This window comes from Plutella xylostella, chromosome 6 (assembly GCF_932276165.1).
Source record: "Plutella xylostella chromosome 6, ilPluXylo3.1, whole genome shotgun sequence".
Classification (NCBI taxonomy): Eukaryota; Metazoa; Arthropoda; class Insecta; order Lepidoptera; family Plutellidae; genus Plutella; species Plutella xylostella.
Window position 1 is genome coordinate 7,813,966 of NC_063986.1, and position 19,866 is coordinate 7,833,831.

General features: G+C 36.8%; 1 protein-coding gene across 3 annotated transcripts in view; it reads right to left on the reverse strand.

Moving 5' to 3' along the window:
- Window positions 1-19,866, reverse strand: part of LOC105386781 (homeotic protein antennapedia) — a 146,887-nt gene that overhangs the window by 39,699 nt on the left and 87,322 nt on the right. The gene's annotated exons all lie outside the window — the stretch shown is intronic.

Sequence of the window (19,866 nt, forward strand, 5' to 3'; positions counted from 1 at the left end):
GGCTTCTAACTCCAGCTTTAAATTCAAACTAAGGGATTGTATAGCTTCGTCTCCAGCCTGAAGTGTTGTTACTAGGTCTTTTTCTTCTATCTGTCTTATTTCGCATAATACTGGGTTTCTGCTGAGAGCATCCACATGAACCATAGATGTTCCTGGTCGGTGTTCAACCTCAAAGTTATACTCTTGTAAATCTAGCCACCACCTTGCTATTCGCGGTGACAAGTCCCTTTTAGACCATGCTAATCTCAAAGCAGAACAATCGGTGACCACAACAAATTTAAGGCCAGTCACATATACCTTAAACTTCATAATACTGAAGACCACAGCCAAAGCTTCCAATTCAAAACTATGATAGTTAGTTTCAGCAGCAGTTGTTTGTCTACTGGCGTAAGCGACTGCCTTCCATTCTCCATTATCTTGACTTTGGAGTAGTACGCCCCCGAGACCCAGCTTTGATGCATCAGTATGGATTTGTGTCTCTCGGTTCGGGCTGTAAATTGCCAGTACTGGATCAGTCGTGAGTATTTCCTTCAATTTATCCATAGATTGAGCTTGATCAGAGCCCCAACACCACTCTACATCCTTTTTGGTTAAAGTTGTTAATGGTTTGGCTATAGTTGCAAACCCACCGATAAATTTGCGGAAGTAACTTGCCAAGCCTAAAAATTGGCGCAGTTCATGAACATTTTCTGGTGTTTTAAAATCCTTGACAGCTGCTATTTTATGCGGTGAGGGACGTAGTTCTCCTTTAGAAATATCATAACCGAGGTATTCCACTTTTTCAGTGAGGAAAGTGCACTTGCTGCGTTTCAATTTTACTCCTGCGGCTTTAATTAATTCCAACACTTTTCTTAGATTGTCCAAACAGCTTTTAAAATCATCTCCCCATAATATAACGTCATCGATGTAAGCTTCAGCACAATCATGGATTACAGGTGCAAGTATCTCATTCATTGCCCTTTGAAACACAGCAGGGGCATTACACAACCCAAAACTCATCATTCGATATTGAAAATGCCCGTCAGGCGTTATGAACCCTGTATATGGCCTGGACTCCTTTGCAATCCGTATCTGATGATAGCCATTAGCCAGGTCTAGACAGCAGAAGACAGTCTTATCCACAAGTCGGTCAAGTAAATCTTGTATAACAGGTAATGGGTACCTTTCCTTTTCAGTAATTTTATTCAGCGCCCTGTAGTCGACACACATTCTGTATCCTCCATCCTTTCTTTTGACTAAGAGTACTGGACTTGCATATGGTGAAGTAGACTTTTCAACTATACCAGCTTCTAATAATTCAGATACAACATTTCGTACTACTTCTCTTTCATGATATGACATACGATATGGCTTGTAATTTACGATCTTATCCTCCCTTAGTTTAATCACCATCTCAATGTCACAGTTACCAAGCGCCATAGCACTGCCAGAAAAACAGTCATCATAGTCCCTCAGGAGAGATATTACTTCTTTTCTTTGTTTATCTGTCAGTTGTTCTCCTATATTAGGCATTGCTTCAGAACACTCTGGTGTTTCTACTAATTCAGCTCTTGCTATACATTCCTCACATTTAATTATGATTGGTGCATTTGTTCTGTTAATAATTTTAAGAATTGCAGAACCATTATCACTCTCAACTTCTTCACATACAACTTCCTTTTCATACATTGGCTGCCGTTGTTCACTTTGGTTAACTTTTAGGGTTGCATTTACTGCTGGGGTGGTCCACACAAATACTTTATTAATACCAGGTTCCAAAGTAACATCTTCTTGTGGATGTAACTGCACTTTTCCAGTATCCTCGCATAGCTCTGCTAATTCAAGTGCCATTTCCCTCTTGAAGAAACTCAACTGTGAAGCAGTCTTAATCACCACTACATCTGCGGCTTCTGTAAATGGTTGACCCACCAATACATCAAACTCCTGTACATTGTCTGGTACTACATAAAAATTGGTTGTCATGTCAATCCCATCCACCATTAATTTGGCTGTGACTATACCTATGGGTAAGGTTAAAGCGTCTCCATAGCCCTTAATGACAATTTCATCATTTGCTGTAAAAGCCAAGTTTTGTTTTTGGCAGTAACTCTGTTTTATTGTATTACAGGAGCTCCCAAAATCTAGGAAAGCCTCAGCAGGAGTGTCATTTAATAGCACTGTTTTGAAATATTTTCTGTCTGAAAAATCACAACAGACAGTCTGTACTTTCCGGACTACTTTATTTTGAGGCGATGACTTAGATTTCCTGCACTCCTCCAAAGTGTGGCCCTTCATATTACAAAATGAACAGTGCTTATTCATATTTTTCTTTCTAAAACAGTCCATCTCTGTGTGGCCCAATCGACCACAAAAAGCACATTTATTATTTTGTTTATTTATCCCAGCTTTCATATTTTCTTTATTCTGGTGACACCTGGAAGCCTTGTGTCCTGGTTTTCCACAATTAAAACATTTTAAAGGAGTATTATTAGGCTTTCTTTCACTGGTACTTGCTTGATACTTATTTACACCAAAGTTTGATGTACTCACGCTGGCTAAGTACTTTAATAGTGTTGTTGTGTTATGACAGCCAGCTGATTTTGCACCTACTTCTAACAACTGATTCCCAAGCGTCCCTATGATGGCTTCAGTTATAACTTCGTCACACATCTGGCATGACATGCCAATGCCCAATTTATTATAGTAGAATTCTATGGGATCTTCATTTGGTAGACGCATTCTATTGACTAGTTCCCTGATCTGTGATAACTTGTTCTTGGTAAATGGAAATGCTTTGATAATTTTGTCTTTCCATTCATCCCAACTCATTTCAAATGATGCTTGCCGTTCGTACCAGCCCTTTGCATATCCACTTAGCTTACATGTACAGTTGCATATGAGAGTACGCTCATCCCAACCATGCATCCTTGCAGTACTTTCTAAATTTCTGATCCAGTGTTCGACAGGGACGTTGGTAGTCTGAGGATCAAAGTCAGGGATGAAGTCATTCCGCCCAACATATCTCACTATTGGTAGACTAGCATTACCACCACTACTAGGTCCAGGTACTGCTGTTGGCACAGATGACACAGATTCAGTACCCTGCTCATTGTTTTCATTTCCAGTATGGTAGCTATTTCTCAACACCTTAATTATATCTTCTAGTGCATCAATGCGCCTCTCTTTTTTCTTTAATTTAGATCTATATCTCTTCCTATCACAACTGCTTGAAGAGGATGAACTAGAACTGCTATGAGAGCGCTTCTTATTTTTATTCCGCCCCATTATTTTTAAATAATCACACCCAGTAAGTAATTGTTAATTTAAGCTTAAGCTTTGCCCACTTAATAAATGTTGCTCAAAACTTACTACTTCAAGTATGTCCTAGTTATTTAAGCACTAAGTTAATAAAGTTCAGCAATTATTGTTAATTTATGCACACACTAAGTAGTTGTTTAAAAATAGCAAGGGCACAGTATTTACAATTAGGCACACACAAAATAAGGACACAGGCAATCAATTAGAACACAGTCAATTAATTAGAACACAGTATTTACAATAGGAACACGAAATAATTGTCAATGATCTTTCAGAAGGCACAAGGTATTTACAGTAGAATAGTTAATAGGTTATTTACAGCTCACCAAACTTGCATGGGCAACTCAATGCAATAATAGCAACAATCCAACAGTCTTACTGTTTCACCACCAGCAGGTTAAAAGCACAATTCACAATGCACAACACAAAATAGGTTAGTAACTTTAAAGGTTAGTTCGTCGTGATCGTAAGATATTTTATTTTTATAAAATAACAAAGCGTCTATTCCCGCACACAGGATTGGTTTTTAAATTCGTATTACACACCAAAATGCACAATGTAAGCGTTTTATTACTGAAATTAGTCTTTATTTTACCAAAACAAGAAATTATTTTTACGGTTTTAACACAAATAAGGAAACTGATGAACTTTACTTTTAAACTTGAAAATTTTAGTGGCGGAAGGCCCAATCTCACTTCTGAATCTTTTAAACGTTAAAATATTTACTTACTATGTTATTTGTTCTAGGATTCGCTTAAATTAAAATTATGAAGCCATGCGCAATTTATGCTTGAGAACAAGATGCCGGTAAAACGTCAAAAATCGCCCACACCATAGACACCTTTCTTCTGTTCTGTGTTTTGTTCCTCCAAATAAGAATGTAGACCACATAGGGTATTATGATAAATTTCTTCTAACACTACCTTCTGTAATCATCTACCAAGATGTGGTATTTGTTGTATTCCATCCAAGTAACTCAGTAAGATCACCGATGTAATTCAACTAGCCAACACGTAATGAAATGCAAAAATATTGAATGCAACCATTGAAACGGGCTATAACTAGTAATTAAAATGAACAGTGATAAATTATATTACGACTACTTCATAATTTGATATTTAACACTTCCCTTTAAGTTGTAATATAATCGTTGAACATTTAATAACTTCTAACAGCTACCATATTATACTTTATGGCTGCCATTTATTACGTTTGTGTATCATTTATATTACGTCACGAAAACCGCATACTGGTGGTGTCCACATGTTATTGTAGGGAAGACGTGACCTTAATCCTTTGGACGGCGAACCACTTTCATTCGTAGCTATTTGTGAAAAGACGCCATTTGTAATGCCCACTAGAATTAGTTAATGCAAGTTGGGAAATACCTACTTAACACAAACGCCGAGTAAAAAAAGAAAATACCTCAGCAATTCATATCGAATGCAAAAGTAACGTCGCACATTACTTAGTTACGGCAAAGCTTATGTACCTACTACAGAGTCTACTGACCCAACATTATATAAAATCGCTCAAAGTCTATCCATTCCCGAGCGCAACAATAGTACATTGACAATGAATATGACTTTTCGCCTCGATTGTTAACAATAACGAATGGATAACTAATTTGTTGTTTGACGCGCGACTATTTATCGCAAATAGTTGTCGATTATGATGAATTGTTTGTGCATCGGTGGTTCAGTGAATAGATTAGTGTCGGAGCGGCGGTTACCAGTCTATAATAATACATCACATGCGCTGCTACCCTGGTACATTCACAGGGGAACGGAGAAATTTGCAAGGAATTTCCAATGCGAAGTAACACATATTTATTGCTCATTGATATCTGGTGTTTTTGTGACGTTAATAAGAATGCATTTTATGCTTCAGCAACCACTAGGCTAGACTAGCAAAAAGTTATTTTAGGAATGGCTACTTCAGTAATTATTAGCTTCACGACATCGCGTGTAAGTGAAGGTTCATTGGAGCTGTGTTTGCAGTACATTTAAAGTTTGCAGTGCAAATATCACAGATCTGGTGAGCAGGAGTGTTGGGCGCGGGCTGCGGGTGACACGTTATCTCTCACCACGTTCTTTGGCCGTAAATCTTGGCGCGTGGCGTCAACGGTTGTTTTACCAATAAAATTGATTCCTTCGCGCGTCGGGTGGGACCGGCCGGCCCGCGGAAAACCGTTTACGCGCCGGAAATTTGTTCAATTCGAAAACGGAATACGTAAATGCTGTGGGTACATCATTTGGTATTTCTATCCTCCCTTAGCAGCTGTATAACGGTAGGTAGATTAGAAAGTGTTGTTATAAAAATAAAATTAAAAAAACTGTTATTTTCCCTGCTTATCGAACCAAATTATGTTACGATACAATACATTGTTCCACATAAAACACAAAATTGATTACAGAAACAGATTTATCTATCTCCAATGAATCGTAACTAACGCGTAAACAGTGAGGATTGAAAAAAAAATACAGTGCAAATTCACGAAACGCACGATCGAAACATAAATCAAGCAATGACATTCGTTGATTTCGCCCCACTAAATGGTTGTATTTATTATCAGGATCACATAAAAGTAGGAGAAGGAGTAACTCGTGCCAATACCAGTGGCAGCTTCAATGAAAGCATTATGTAAAAAGACAAATGAAGCTCGATTTTAGGGTCCCGTCAAATAAAACTCAAAGCCACAGCATAGGTGGACGGCCAAAGAGGTTTCAGCTGAAGCTAAACATGTATTTATATTTTTTTATTTATTAAAAATATTTGAGGAGGTTATTCCATTCAATGTTGTTTTTTTTATAGTTATAGGTTTATATCTTGTTTATAGATACGAGTACCTACCTAAGTATATATTTTCCTTTTTATCATATTTGTTTAAGAATACTTTGTACGTAACTACATTATTGTTAAATATCCGTATTATATCAGAAATACAGAACCCGTAAAAAAAATTCATTTTGCACTTTTCAAATTTATTATGATCACGCCGGCATCATACATCAATACATCATTGCGTCCGTTTTTAATAGAATATTAAAATGCTCTCCATCAAAATTGAACGACTAGCATCTGCATACTATAATGTCAAACCGCTTTTATTACCCTTTGAGGTTTTAATCAATGAAAACTTTTGGATATGAAAGTTATTAAAATATTATTTCACCATAATTTATGACTAACAAATCATAATAATAATACCATTACTGTATAAGTCTGAAACTAGCAATCTAGCATGAAACAAAATATTAGAATTTGAAGGTATATTTTTTATAACTTTCATAAACAGTTGTTACAGCCTTAGGTATGTGTAAAAAAACTAGGGTTAGGTAGGACACATTTTGTGTTGTGTTTTGTTTTCGCTCGCTAATGGAATTATCGTTAGCAGGATTGTGTCTGAAAGCGTGTGTTTTCCACCGCTGTCTCCGAATGGATATTTTTATTTATTACACGAGTACACTAAACAGAGAAAACTAACCAAAAGTGTCCACGACGGAAGCAGCGGGACGCAAAACAACGGAATAAAGAAAATAGAACGTGTTGCGAAACGATGGAGTGGACTCTCTAAAAATATTCTTGTATCTGCTCTGATATTATATTGTATCTGCCTTTTTGAAAAGCATGACTATGAGTTTATTTACTCAAAAAGAAATTAAAATATTATCTTTATAGCATATTACGACTTAACGTTAATAAATATAAATTTGTAGGCACATAAATGCTATATTAATAAATAATCACTAGAGACCAGTTAGTTCCGTTGACATTCAAAGATATTTAAAAACAGAAAACACAAAGAATGACCTCTTTAAAATTTCAAAACTTTTTTCGAAAAGGAAATCCTTTCCAGCCAGTGTTCTTTCAGTGCGCGAGCGAGACAGCACCAGCCGAAAAGGAAAACCTCTCGGCTTGACAGGAAAACTGTACAAAAAGACGAGAGCCATGTACTCGCCTCGCCGGCTTCAAGCCTCCCGGGGCTTGTGTGTGTGTGTGTGTGTGTGTTTGAGCTTTGTTAAGAGAACTAGTGGTGTAAATAGGTACGGTATATTAGGTATATACGAGTTTAACCCAGGTTTTGAAACGCTGATTTACAGAGTGAAATATTTTTTGTGTGCCCACTTATTGATTGCGGTGGCGAAAATTTACTTCTGATCCTGACTCATGTCGAAACATAAATATAATCTATACCACACAACAAAAGTAGGATTTGAATAAGTAGTTTTCAAGCGTGATTGCGTTCTAGATACTGATCTCGTTTCAACGGCCACGAAATTAATCTTTTTAGCACGCCAACGTAATAGCGCGATTGTTACAAAACTAAAAGCCGGGTTGCGCGGCCGGCCGGGTCGTGACGCTAAAGTTCTCTGCACATATGCGACCGTCTACGTTTTCCTTTATTTTCCTACATTTTCCATTTCCACTAAAGCGAAAGCGACTTTCCACGGCGACTTTTTCCACTGAAAAGCTGCGAGGAATTGTGGTGAAAAAACAATGAACAGAGCGAAATGGAAATAAAAATTTGCTTTGTCATAAATCATGAAACGCTTCCTGCTGGTCGCTTTAGCACAAAGAAAGTTTTTGTATCAGACGAGTTTCCTTTGTCTGAAGAATATTGGGGAGATGAAAGTAATTACTTACCTACTCATCCATACCTACAGAAACCAATATACCTACACGTTACGTGACGCTTTTGCCAGGCAAAGGTTTATCAAGGTTTTATAAGAACAATACGGTTAAAAGCAATTGCTACATATTGTAACAGAAAAAGCTTAAGAGTGTCGCTCGACGCAAATCCCCAGCGAAAAGATTCCATTAAGAAAATCAAAAAAGGTCTCCCAGTTCACGGGCCGCGACTATTTTCATTTAGCAAAAACAAGCCATAAATTGTCATCCTGATGAGATTTCTGTTTTTGCCGCTTTCGCGCGTTTACACAGAATTCGCACCCTCTCCTCGCCCAAACTATTAGTGCAGGCTCGCCTAAGAACGTTATAAATTAACGCGATGACAGATAGATGATTTCCGAAGAAGGTTCGCAGAATCTTATTCTGCTTTCATAACGAATATTACCTACTTTCAGCTAGGAAACGTTACACGCAGCTACAAGCGAAAATAGACTGACATACTCGCACCACTTCAGCTACAAAGTCGCAACTGCTTTAATTACTATTAATCAAAATTACTATCAATCCCATTGGCATTGTTGCAGTAAGCTTGGCACGTCGGTAGCCGGCGCATATGCGCCTGCATATCATCTGCGAATGCGCGCAATATTGTGCGCGTTATTTATTGGAGAGCGCACGAGTGCGTATTCTATCTATAATGAGAGACAAACTAATGGTTTATAGCAAAGGTCGACTATCGGACTGACCTAGTAATACCGAGTTGCGGACTTCTAAAGAATGAAAGAATAAGCTAGAAATAAAACCAATCTGAGATTGAAACTTAGTAGGTACAATTTGGTGCCGAAGTTATTCTTAAACTGCAATACAATATAGCCAGTTAACCCCAGTCAATAGAACACGGCCTGCTAGTTCCTCAGAACATTCTCCAAGTTGAGAACACACTCCGCAATTTCATAATTAAAGTGTCGTTCGCAGTCCAGGCCGTCACGCGATACCGTTGCCCAAATTATCCGAGCCTTGTGTCATCTTGTCCCAATCCAATATGGCTCCATAAATCCTCGGAGGGGGTAGGGGGGGGACGTCACTCAAACTTTCTCTGTACTCCGTCTTGCGTTCAGAGGAGGGTTGGTAGCGACAGATCCTTAGGGAGCGCATTAATTTTTCGTTACGCTTCTGAGGGTTGATTGTGTTTGGCCACATGTGTTTGTTTTCCTTGTCTTATTATGAGTTAGACATAAAGGTGACGGTCAGCATTTGAGTTTATATACATACTTATGAATATTGGTACTTAATAGGCGCCAATTTTAAAACGTAAAATTATGTCATAATGTAAGCTACAGAAGTTTAAATTTGGACTGGGAGGTATTTTCGTCATAATGAAATACAGTCATGTAATATTTTTCTGCACACGCTACCTTTGCTAAGCGCTGGTACTTGGAGGAATGCTCAGATAGAGTTCGAGTGAGTAGGGATGAGTAATCTCTTTTGTTTTTCTTAGGACAACCTGTGACGACCTTTGCGATTATCGGCTTGTTTGGAAATCGGTAGATTACCTAACTTTTGTTATTGTACAATTAAAAGTTTAATTTTATCCTTAAATTTCGTATAACTCTTTATTTTGAGTTCACTTTCTATAAAATATTTGCTTTATCCCATGTTTCAAGCTTATTTTTGTTTCTACACTAAGAGCATAAGCGCCAAACTATTCAAGTCAATTAATTTGCAGGCAGGGCCTTAACCAGCCAGTACTAGACAACATAGCTAAACTTGCATAGAAAGAATGAAAGTTATGGTGTTAAAACGGTAAATAAATTTAATGTGCTCACTTAATTATAATTAAACCCTTAAAACCCGTCAACACGTTTTCCGCGGCCCAAAACCCATAAGCTTGCACATTAAAAAGAAAATAATTACTTGGAATGTTCAAAAAGCTAAATGAGAGCATTTGTTCGACGTAATTGACATACTAATTTCCATACAGAATTGTTTTCGGAGCTATTATTTTGCATAATTGGACATATCTGTCCATCTTTGTATTTAGATGATCATAAACGTTAAATAGCGAGACAAAATGGCTGAACACAAATGCTGCCGACCGCGAACGGTAAACATATTAACCGAAATTGTTTGTTTTGTTCCTTTTATAATGGTTTATAAATCGACAGATAGACCAATTTTGCTGTTATATCAGATGAAAGTTCGTTGAAATGGTTTCGACAAATTAATAAACCCGTTTCGATTCGGTCCGTAAATTTAATAATTTCGACTAGCACTCGATACACAGGGAAAGTTTACCATTATTTTTCCATGTTTTCTTTATTAAATTAGATTATTAATTAATTATAGACCCTAGGTAAATAAGTTTTCAAAAACGCCAGATACCTATCCATGGAATAAAACTACCAATGCCGAAAACTCTCCCTCGGAAAAGGAACGAATGAAATTGGTAGCCACAAGCCCTATAATCCTATTTAGATTTGCGTGACCACACACATACGATAAAATAAAGACTGATGCAGTTAGGTACCTTATAAAACCTATTGGTTTTCAATATAGCGACTATCCATCACCCGTCCTCTCTGTAGGGGGTAGGATATGAGAAAACCTTCGTCAGAGTTTCCGCTAAAATACCGGTTAAAGTGGAAATGCCCTGGAGTGGCTAGGTTTATTAGACACTGTTTGTACTTAAGTTATGATTATAATAGTTCGTTTATATGTCTCTAGAATGACGACCGAATGGCGTAGTGGTTAGTGACCCTGACTACTGAGCCGATGGTCCCGGGTTCGATTCCCGGCTGGGGCAGATATTTGTTTAAACACAGATATTTGTTCTCGGGTCTTGGATGTGCCCGTAAAATGGCAATAGGCCCGCCCCCTATTACATTGGGACTAACATAACACTCTGGCGAAAAGTGGGTGCAGCAATGTACCTCTGCCTACCCCGCAAGGGAGTACATTAGTACAAGGCGTGAGTGCGTGTGTTGTTGTATGTCTCTAGAATATATAGTCGGACTTGAATAGATTTTTAACAATTCCTAAAAAACTTTTTTCAGTAATAGCCAGAATCTATGATAAATCAAAAAATATTAGAATTAAGAAAAATTACGTAACAAAACAACAAAAACGTCCATATTCCGTATCCCGTTGCGTTTATGTCGCTAACGGGAACAGTACGGGAACATGCGGCTATGGACCTTCAACAATTCAAAAGAATTAATTATGCAAACTAAACAAACTCATAAACCCATTGTTTTCTATTTGAATGAGGGCTTGTCATCTGTTTGGACGTTTTGCGGATGAAATAAAGATCGGTGGTCATAAGAAACATAGCAAAATTTTTGAAAAAACTTTAAAATTAATTTACCTTCTTATAAAGACGTTTTGAAAAAAATCAGACTTTTTCATTTGAAACTTTGAACTTTAGAAATTGGATTATAGTACCTATCCTATACCTATCGTTAAGTGAGCTAAGATTTTTTAAGGTACTCGTAACATACAACTCAAAACAACTCATACCTATGGCTGAATTTTCGAGCACTAACTACCTGACCGATACATTTTAATTAGCCATGTACCGTACCTATCATAATTTAAAATAATAAGCAAAATAATAAACAGATAAAAAGCGGCCGATTTATGACTTTGCCCAACCGGTTTTTGTTCCCAAGTAATTTATGGGCACTAAAATTGTGATTAGTGCAGCACGCGTCTCTTATTGAGACGTCAGTCAGTGGATACTTTTACGGCCTCATTTGGACAATTTGAGGGCACTTCCTTGAACCATGAAGGACCAGTGTAACCAGACCCGCCTGGACCCATCACATTCTACGCTTCCCAACCACTCCCTAAGGACACTAGAGGCAAAGAGAAAATGGTTCTGCGGTAACTGTTTTATTTTTTTCTTTCAAAGACAAGCCACATGTGACACGGTCGGTTTAAATTCCAATTTTGAATGGTATTATAAAACATAATTGCGTTCATAAACTTTACGAGGATTACTTGACGGACAGTGTGAACTTTTATGGATTGTAAAATGTTTGAGCCATGGAAGCCACATTGTAACTCGCTAACTATAGAACGACACAGACAAGATACTTTTATATCAAACCTAAATTAGGTTCATTATAACTACAAAACTTAAGTTTTATGTTCCTTTAGCAAGATAAAACAAATTAGGCACAATAAAGTTCATATAGGTAAATAGTTTTATGATATAATGCCAGCGGAAAGCGAGTAACTGAAAGGTAAACGAACGGACCCTGCAGTATATGTAGGTGCACGGGTCGCAGTTTTTGCCTCGGAACCCTAAAAAGACCTAATATCTCAAGTGTCAAAATGTGACATTGAGTGATTTGTAGCTAAGCTCCTCCTGTCCCGTGTTTCAAACATCACCGCTGCCAGACAGCTGAGATCTAACTCTGCAAAGACGAGGCCGCCCCACATACTTTCATCTCTATCCCACGCATAGAAAAACACTATGTCTGTCTCGCACCTCCACATCCCATTCTATAAAATCCACTACCTATCACAGACTCTACCTGAACGCTTTTGTATGGAACTCGAAAGTTGCTTTTGAGTTTGTAAAGGATTCTGTTGCACAATTTGGCGATTATTTCGGAATTTGTTTTTGTTCAGCTTAAGGAGAATCTCTCACGGGGATAGTTATTGTTGGTACAGTATAGTAAAAACTTCCGGGTTTCACTTACGTGACGACATGAGGCTACAAAAAGGTTGAAATGGATACATACCTGAAACAAACAAAAAATAACAATATTAGTATACCTATATAATCATAAAATAATATTTTCTTGTAAATTAACACATCGATTTTATAAAAAAATCCAGTGAGTACATTATTAACCTATAATATAAATATAGACCATGCACTTAATCATTTATTTTAAATGTCGATTCTTGTAAATTATTCATTTTTATACACGTATCCGATATGATTGCCTGCATCCTCGCAGACGCTTTTTTTTTCAAAAAGGTCAATCAAAAGAGTCCGTAGCACCAGCTGGCCTCAGCGTTCATCCTATCTGTATAAGGGCCTCCCCTCACTGGGAGATATAAATAGACATGCTTTAAGCAGCAAAGAAGCCGCCACAAGGCCCTAAGTTTTCCCTCTGATAGCATTGCATTAGGGAAGATACAAACATGCTACTGGTTTTTGTCATTGGTTAATTGAAATAGGAACGTGTTAGACATGTGGCCTACAGAATTTTGTGTGATAATAATATTTTGGTCCCAAAGGAAAAAATATATAATTAAGTACCTACCTATCACTTTTAAAAGTGGTAGACCTTTACAACAATAAGTTTGTATCGGATTCAGAACCAACATTTTTGTTTATTTTGAAATTAGAAACAAAACCAATTTAAACTATTCCGTTCAGTGTGGAAGCGGCCAGTAAAGTTTGTTTTCAAAAAAGGAAAACTCAACGGTCGTCCCCAAGGTGCCGTTGTACGGCCTTTGTGTCAAATAATGATTGCGGATTTAAAGGAATCCGCAAAGAAATGGAGAGCTATTTGGAGGGAGATCTTCTTAAATTGATCGGTTAGCCTTAGCCGGCGCGGCGTTCTGTGACTAATGATATGACTAAGTAAACAGTACCTACTGTAACGTGGAAATGAGCTTGGGTGGCCGAATACATAAGATTTTAACTCGAGGTAATTTGTGAAGTCTTGTCCGTAAACATTATCTACGAAGTTCGAGATCCACAATGGAATGCCAAAGAATTCCACAGTCGAGACGGTATTATTGTTAAGCTATTAATTGATGTCAAATTTGTAATTAAAGGTAATTATGTTGAAAGCAGCTGCCACTTTCAAAGAGAAATTCTACATTTACTAGACATACTCGTATACAATACAGTATAAGTACCTAGGTTCACCTCAGTAGGTAGTTGTTGTAATTCCTATTCGATCGAGTGTAGAATACTCAACAGCAAGCGACCCTTGATAAAACGTGTGCGTATTAAGAAGCGATGTAACTTCGCATTTTTTTACAAACGGCAAGAATGTTTAAAGTTCCACTATCGCAATTTATCGTAAGGGTGAACATTATCAGCCCGTGGCATCGCGCCCATCGCTACTCGGGCCCCGACGCTCACTACAATCACCTTGCCCATTTCTTCAAGTCAATTGCCATTGAATCCGAAATTAGTAGAAACTACCCACGAGTTTAATGCACTGTATTTCTAGGTGTAGGTAGGTAGCTCTAGGTACAGTGGCTTAATTTATAGCGAAATAAATTTTAACGTTTTACTTCGCTATGTTACATGCTATGGTTTTCTCCTTAAGTGTTAAATTTAAGGCGCGGTCATTAACATAATTAAATTAAATTATTCACTCACGTCGTTAAAGTGGAGAATACAAAAAGTGGATTTAGGTTTCTGAATGAGACGTAGCAACAGCAACACACGCTACAAAAATAAAGCTCGGTTCACAGTATCGTATGACGGGATCGGGCGGAAGCCGCGCGAAGGAAATGAGAGAGTGCCTCGGCGACTGCCACGTGTGTGCACCCGCCTTATTTATTCCCAGGTAAGTATATGTAACGTTTTAACATAAACACGAGGAAACATTTTTAAAACTTTTTCGAATTGGAACGTGGCCAACGGTGAATAAAATTGGTACAAGTAGAACATTTTTACAGGTACTTACTGCGGCCAATGGTCAAACTAAAACTATACCTACTTATCTAGAAAAAAATCGCGTGTTGAACTTGAGTAATTTAATCTCCTCTATTCATTATTGAGATAATAAACATTAAAAACAAAAAGGAAGTGATAAATTGTACCAACACACACGACTATTGTGCGGCAAAAAATATCTATTATCCGTAGCGCGAAATGGTTGTATGGAATTTTAGTATTTTTTATTGAATGGTCTTCGTAGCGTTGTAAAACTAATTAAATTGCTAATGTTACAGTCGTATGTAATAATACGAAGCGGTTGAATATCGATTATTTTTCAAGATAAAGGAATGACGCCCACTTCTGTAGTATTTATTGTGTTTGTACTTAGCGGTGGCAGAAAGTAGGTACTTTGAACCCAGTTTTGTTTTGTTATAATACGGCAGATCTAAATATACTACGTAAATTTAATAACAAATACATAGGTCATGTCATTGTATGCTTACTAAATCCAGAAACGCAGGCATAGTCATCATTATTATGTAAAACCTTCCTACAATATGTTACATAAGTAATGTTACGTGGCATTACAAATGTATACAGATACTAAACATTTTGGTAAATTTTACAAATTCTATCAGTACCTTACCTACCCTACGTAGTAGTACAAATAAATTTTACTTGCTAACCCACTCCAATTATTAGGTACTCTATTATCAGATGACCTCGTATTGTTTTCGATAGTTAACACACCCAGTACCGTGTTCAATGCCATGTAAAGGAACATTCTTTACTTTTGTTCAAGTTTCGTGCGTGTAGGTCCCCCTATGTGGTGGCTGAATTCACCTAATGTTACACGTAGTGGTTTTCATGAGGAAATTGTATAGAGGGTGGACTCCCAGTCATTAGGAACGCAATCTATTTTAATAGTAATTGCTACTTTCACTCAACGAAACACGACGAAAATAAATAAATAATGTGTTTCTTGAAGGAAAAAGTGTAGGGCAATTTTACCCCCAAATAACTGTAATTTTAAACCTTATTAAAAAGATATAGGAAGAAGTAGAGGTATTTTAAAGTAGGTATACTACAACAGAGCTTACGTATCTGAATGTTCTTTAAAAAAAGGTTTCAGTTGAAATTTTGGTTTTTGTTGCTCTATATGGAGAGTGAAAGAGGTATGGCATTTATCCAAGAAACGACTTTACCGACTAATTCTTTGGCTGCCACGGTTAGAATGTTCGTTAAAATGTTTTGTTTTTACAATGTTCTGTCCACATTCCAAAATTCTGCTTATTATTTGATATTGCCAAAAATATATACCCATAAAGTAGTTCTGGCTTGATTTTGAAGAATTTACTTCTTTCGTTTTATTTTTGCTTTTCATAAAATCGTGAATGCACTCTTTTGAATATATATTTTTTAAACAGAAAATACTTTTTCAACGAAATAAAATAACATCCAAGCACAATACTCCAGTTTCAGCAAAGTACGCTGAAAAATCTGAAGGAATCCCGACATGAAAACTTGAAGCGTTCAATTTGGCATCCCTATTCTGAAGTCGGGATTGCTAGTGGGTGTCGGCGTATCGCACGCGACGACAGCCGGCAAAAATCAGGGCCCAGAGCCGACCTGCATAGCAAGCAGCCTAGCTAGTTTTACTTACGGGAAATTTACGGAATTTTCCTACTAAGCACATATTTGGGAAATTAACTTAAGTATACCGATATTGAGATATAAATCTTTTATTAATATGGTCTATCTGATGTTGCTCATAATTATGTAAAGATTTATATAATGGCATTTATATTTTTTTCTTCAAATTTTTAAATGACATTAAAGTAAAACTATGATTAGCAGGATTATTCTAAATTTAGCTTCACAATTAAAATTGACCGTAAAATAGGTACTTACTTATATTATTATAATGTATTGACAAAATTTGAATTAATTGTTTGAGGAATTTGGTAATAAATGCAGCTTGGCATAAAATATGACCGGCAATTTTAACCGGCTTGTTAAGGAAATTCCAAGCTAAGCATATCGTGCTGGGCTAGACACCTTTATTAAGTTTTAGCCTCTAGCTGCAAACTTAGATATACCTTACCAGTATAAAACTTAGTCTATAAGACATCACGAGTCACGGAAACATTAGTAAGCGCAAAATACCTGCATTTAAAATTGTTGACGTGTACCCCTCGGCAAGAATTTCTATGTCACTGACACAGTGAATTCCTAGCTGTCTTGTCTACATACAAATAACTTTATTAAAAGACTTACGGGCCGCGCACACGCAATCCAGATTGCATTGTGATTGTGACAGTATTGCGTTTCAAGATCAAAATACACCAGTAGGCCTAGCGTTGGGTAATCAATTATAAAATTTACAAAACAAAAGAAAGTTCACAGTTCTAAAATAAAGCCAAGTTTTTAATAGCTGTATTGAAGCAATTTTGTCATCATGCAGTTATCTAATAAAGAGTATGATAGAAATTCAGGATGATGACTGTATCATCGCTGTGTCAGTTCTTAGAATAGAATGTCAATGCTGTGCAATGATGTCATATTTGTAACAATGTGTTTCATGAACAGCTTTGCAAAAATCACTGACATCCAGAATTCTGCCATAAAACTTTGTACTTTTAATCAAAAATTCGAATGTATTATGATTTTTTGGAAGATTCACCTTTCAAATTAGCAAAAAAGTGTAACCAAAGTAAGTACTTATTATAATGAAATAGGTGTCCTACTCTTGTTGGTACTATCGAGATTACACCTGTACAAGTGGAGGGATTCCCCCGCAGTCAGCTGGCCCATTAAATCCGGGTTTACGAGCCGCTTTATGGCAGTTCGGTCGTTCTCAAGCCAACACTCGTTTACAGGCGTCATACTGGCCTTAATTGACATTTCGAGATTATTGCCTTGTAATTGGTCGAGTTTTATCGATGTTTTACGACCGTTTTGTCAATCGGAGCAGTCGCCGTTCCTTTTTCAAATCTTTTGTAACAGTTATGCAAGTGTGTGGGCGACTTTTCGTATGGTAATGTTGTTTTTATAGTCAGTTCTTTTTATTGGTGTTTCTGATATCGTTATCATAATATCACTTTCTGAACTCATCACATTGATAAACCTAATTTCGTAAATGAGATACCAATTTTATAGCCTTTTAAAACTTTCCTAATAGATATTTTTTTCTTAACTTTTAAAATTTATTGACTTTATAATTTTTTAACATACCTAATATAAATATCTACATAACTATTTGCATGTAATGTGGTACGTAAGTACTTACGGAAGTTTGTCCTGTAAAAAACTAAACTAATATTATTCTGTTCCTGTAATGTTGTAAGACGATAAATTTTACCCTACAAATACATACACTGTGTAACCTGTAATTTATAAGAAAATATAAAGACCAGTGGTTGAAGACTTCAATTAAAGTTATTAATGTTATTATGTTTATGACCACGCATTACGGTGGTAATCGTTGCGCCTTTAACACGAAATTTGTTAGTGGTTATATATATTATTTTGTTAATATTTCCACTTATCTTTTGTATGATATTGTTAAATTAAATAACCTACATAGGTTCTAATGATTAGGTAAATAATATATAATAAATGTCTTTTCTTTGGTGTTTTCTCGCAACATGTGTTGAAATTAGACTCCACTGCGTGTCCTGCAAATATGTTCTAGCGTACTCGACTGTAATTACTCACTTTCCGTACTAGTATTAGTTGGTTGCTAGATTTTGTACCTACCATAGCTTATAGAATAACGTAGTTGGTCCAGAATGACTACCTTATGTCCTTTGGGATTACAACACCTTTTTATCACCATACACAGACATAGTGTAAAACAAATGAAAAAGTGTAGTTGTCGCTGGCATATTGTCCAGCATCAGAGCAATATCACTCGTCCGTTTTTGCATCGGCTGGGCTGGGCATGGCGGACCAGCGGCGCCCGATTCTGCCACCGCCAGTGTTTTAATTACTCGTTTCGCGAATGATTTATTTCATACTCAGATACAAATGGCACTACCCCGTGTTGTGGTGCCGCGATATCCGTAGTTTTATGTGCAAACACGTTTTTTGTCACATTCCCACCACCTAACTATGAGTTTTTAATTTTATGCGCTGCATGCTAAAATTCTGCCGGGTTTTTTGTTTCGAATTGCAAATAATTTAACAGTTTATTGTTAGATGCATTTGAATATTACTTAGTTATATTTTTTCATTCAAGGTTTGTTTATGTTAATCGACTCGAAAGTAGCAAAGGTATTGTAAGTATGTCGGCTGGTCGATCGGTGGAAGTAATAAAACTCGAGATCGGCTGGACGCTGGCGGACAGGAAATCAAACTACAAAATAAAATGTAAACCGTAAGGAGGTCACGGTTTGAACATTCTCAGCCTTGTTGTGTGTGGGACGGCTCAGCACGAAATGTTTCGTAAGGCGCGATTAGCATAAATCTAATTGGGAGTCGGATAAGCTCAAAATAGATGTCACGAGTGCACCAGATAAAAATATTAAATATTGCACTTGTATTTTTAGACTAGGCATTTAGTTTATTTTAAAATACTATAATGTAGCCGCAACATTTCGTATAAAAAACAAAACATTGTTTCGCCAATACGCTCCGCTTTCACTTAAAGCTGACCACCCTCACAACATCGCCACAAAAAATCTATTCATCAGATACGAGAATCGTGCACAGAAACAAAGTAACAGGAAGACTTGCGCAAGGCCCTCGTTACAATAGTTAACATTTTACTGAATAGTACCGTTAGGCAGAGACATGGCCAACACCGCCTTAAAAATAAAAAACTAAACTAGTTTCTTTTTTTTGGTGACGCGACGAATAAAGAGCCGAATATGATTTAGTGTGTTTCTATTCTTTACGTTGCGGCAAAAAGACCTTTGTGTTTGGAGACAAGGCTTTAATGTGTTCTACAAGTTGGTTGCTTTGTGTTTTAAAGATGAACAAACTAAGCATCATCATTACCGCATGGCGATTCTCATCGTAAATCAAAGCGAGCGCGAACCTCGCATTTCCTTTACTAATAAATAAAACAACTATAACGCAGCATGTAGCGATTTTATGACCGAAATCTACATTTCTATGAGAACTACAAGCTTAAAAGAATACGCATTTAAATATTAGAGACCCTAATTCACTGTCACCGTTTAGTTTGTTTAAAAAAGAGATAATCTGGAGATTTGTCTAGTTTTCCATTTTGTGACCATTTCATGGTTACCACATTAGGCTGCAAATTAGGTAATGTGTATGTGAGAATTTGA